The 3,494-nt window shown below is 32.7% G+C and overlaps 1 non-coding gene across 1 annotated transcript; it reads left to right on the plus strand.

Annotated features, from left to right (window-relative positions):
* Positions 1–2,131: 2,131 nt before the first annotated feature.
* LOC149572308 (small nucleolar RNA SNORD24) lies at positions 2,132–2,212 on the plus strand. Its single transcript, XR_016360351.1, has one exon. It is a non-coding gene; the product is annotated as a small nucleolar RNA SNORD24 (small nucleolar RNA).
* Positions 2,213–3,494: the final 1,282 nt, after the last annotated feature.

The following is a 3,494-nucleotide window of genomic DNA, read 5'->3' on the forward strand; positions in this document are numbered from 1 at the left end:
CAAATAATTAACCGAGCTTTCCAAATTTACACTCCTTTTCTTAAACAAAATGTGAATGCTATGCTTAGTTGTTAACAACATTATTTGTTATTTTAATCACTCTGGATTGAAAATTTTCTAAAGCATACCTCCAAATTTGTGGCATGCCATCCTTTTTTGATATAGATTTGTTAAGTGTCAAGCTAGTTGGATGAGTGGTTGTGGTTGTAGATGGTCATACTCTCAAATTTGTGGATGCCATCCTTTTTTAATATAAATTTGTTAAGTGTTCAACTAGTTGTATGAGTGGTTTTGGTTGTAGATTTTCACACCTTCTAATTTGATGGATGCCCTCCTTTTTTGTGAAGGTATTAACAATCACTAAGGGATATTTTCTCATTTATGGAGTTGTTGAATAGTTTGTGATGTTTTTTCCACTCATGGGAAACATTTATTTCAACAATAGACAATAGTTAATGATGCACACAAGGCTTCTATAGATTAGATTACATACATTTATTATATATTTAGTCTTAAGATCATCAGTAGATATTTGAAACTTTTAATAACTATGGAATATTAGCTACCTACACAACCATCTTCATTCTACAGTGTGTAGACTGTTAAAGCAAAGCTATCTATGTTTATAAACTTCCTATCAATTCTATCAGATACAGTAGCAGACCTGTATATTGAAAGGGGAATTTTTGCAGTGGCCCTACTATCTATAGCACTACATCGTCCCTACTATCTATAAGATAGGTAACAGTGAATAATTGTTCCACTGCAATGTCTCATTGTTCTAGTGTAGCTAAAGATGTGTTGTAGCATTGCGATTGGAATGATGAGTTTTTAGTTGTTATTTAATTGTTGATTGAATGAATAAGTTAGTTAATGTTTTTGTCTAATGCCATTTCAATACAATTAAGGGTTTGAGAGGTCCTAGCCTAGATCTGGTTTGAGGAAGCCTAATGATGTGTTAAATTATTAGAGTTCTAAATTGTTGAGTTCCACTATATTCTTTGTAGGATTGTAAGTTCTGCACCTCCAACTTTCATGAGCATGATATGTATTACCAACGAAAAGCTCTATCAAAACACACTTGAGGAAATGAGTAATTGCTCTATTGTTGTAGTACATTTAAGTGGCCAATTCAGGCCTATAAGCAATTTCTTATGATGCCATTAGTACTTTGGGGTCATAAGTTTCCAAATTTTCATGTTTCACCTGGACAAATAACATACTTAATTTATGCCCATTTTAAAACTTTATATCATGCTTGTGTATGTGTGAGGAGCTTTTCTAGGCACATCATCTTGCCTAGAGATTAGTCATGGAATACTATTTTGAGTTGTCTTTAGCGATATTTTAGCTCTCTAGAACCAAAATGTAGATCTGGACCAATTTCCTAGAAGATTGTTTTCGACTAGAAGGCATGCATTTTGGTGGTCATTGGAGAGAGAGAATCAATTTTTGATGGCTTTAAAAAGTCACTATTTTGTTAGATACTTTTAAGGTCACGTTCTCTACATCAAGAGATCCAGAGAATTTTCATTGTTTAAAGAAATTGCTAGCAAAATTTTTATTGTGTAGGCTATTTATGACCCAAACCTTTCTTGTGCTAAATAATTGGGAGTTTATTGGCCTCTATGACATTCATTAGAGGGGTTAGAAAATTATGTGGGTCCAATCTTACAAAATAATTTGTTTTACCTTGTGTTTTTGCACAATTATCTTGCCAATTAGAACTAAAGGTGTAGGTGTGCTCTATGTATTCAGTAGTAAAAAAAAAATCTAGCCTAGTGCCTATTGGGATGTACATTAGCCTTCTCGATTGACATAGTGACCATTTTAATGCCCAAGGCAATATTATTTAATATTTTCTAATTGGAACTTATGTATATGGGGTTTGTGGTGTGCCTGAATGACCAATACCACATTTTGTTTGTGCATCTACCCTCTTATATTGTGGGAAGATTTTTTTTACTTTGTTGGTGTACTTGAATGATTGATACTACATTTTGTCTATGCATGTTATCCTCTTATGTTTGTGGTAAGTTTGTTTTTGCTACTTGCTACTTTTTTAAATTTAATTTGTTGAGTAGGGGTTTTCACTGGTGATAATATATGTAGATAATTAGAGGCTTAAAGAGACTAATGATGTAAGACAATATTTGCTACTCTTGATGCTTTGGGCATTTGATAATAGCTAACCACCAAGATCTTTGAGGTCCTTTCAAGTACTAGTATTTTGATTTTGTTGCTATGGGTTTAGAAGACTCATATTCCTCTTAGGGTTTCTCTTTGTAAATAATATTATCTTGCCTATTTTTTTTCAATAAAATATGTTTCTATATTTGTATTTTCACTTTTGTGTGCATTTGGATCTTTTGTTTGAATTTGTGTAGATTTTCGTTCAATAGCAATTTCGTCATTGTTGATGGGTTATGTGTCTCCTACCTCCACTTCTTCCCATTAAAGAGTGGTTGTATAAGCTTAATTAGTTGTACACTTGAATGCTCGATTACTTGTCACCTTAGGCAAGTTGTTTTGAGAAAATCATGCATTTTCTATCAATATATCCTATATCAAATTCTGAGTAGTACTGTTTCAAACATTTTAGAACAATATGTTGACTCTCAATATATCTACTATCAGATTTTGTATCAGCTGGGTTGTATAGGACGAAAAATTCAGAAGCAATTTGAGCACATATAGTGATTGCTAAAGGAGGGTTCACAACTATTATTAATTTATTGTTGAAGCTAATATTCCATAATAGGAGTAGCTCATGCTGGGGATTGGGTTAAATTTAAAAGGGTTTTGTTTGATTGCATCTAAAGTTGCCCATCTACTCCAAGCATAGGCAGACTATTTATACTAGGTTCTTCAATCTTGTCAAGTTCATTTGCATTATTGTATCAATTTCTTTGGGTACTACTATAGATGATCATTTATATCAGATTGTGGCATTGTTTGGAAATTTATTGAAATTTATTTGTTCTTTTCCTTGTAATAACTCTACAGTAATTTTTTTAATACCATGTACAAATTATATGGGAATATCAAATAATAAATTCATTAGAATGTTATAGGGCATTTGATGGATCCTACTAATGATGTACAAGTTTACAGAAGCATTGCTAGGAAGATCACACTCTTGTGTGTACTCTCCATTTTTCTTAGAACCCAAGCAGTATTCATAGTAGCAACATTAGAATATGCTAGAAGATAAAGGCACAAGAGAAGAAGGGTTGCTTGTCCTTTTTATAAGCATATTATCTATTCTAATGAGATGGATTGCCATGATGAAATACACATGACTCAAGGAGCATTCTTCAAACTTGCCAATATTTTAAGGGAGAAAGGGAGCATTAAAAATATGATAAACATGAAATTGGAAGAACAACTAGTTATGTTCCTACATACTCTTGGCCACAATCTAAGGAATCATAAGATTGGCCATAACTTTGGTCACTTAGGAGAGATAGTGAGTTGCTACTTCCACAAGGTCT

The sequence above is a fragment of the Cupressus sempervirens genome, chromosome 2 (assembly GCF_028749045.1).
Source record: "Cupressus sempervirens isolate cs-2001-9-10 chromosome 2, ASM2874904v1, whole genome shotgun sequence".
In the NCBI taxonomy this organism is placed as follows: domain Eukaryota; kingdom Viridiplantae; phylum Streptophyta; class Pinopsida; order Cupressales; family Cupressaceae; genus Cupressus; species Cupressus sempervirens.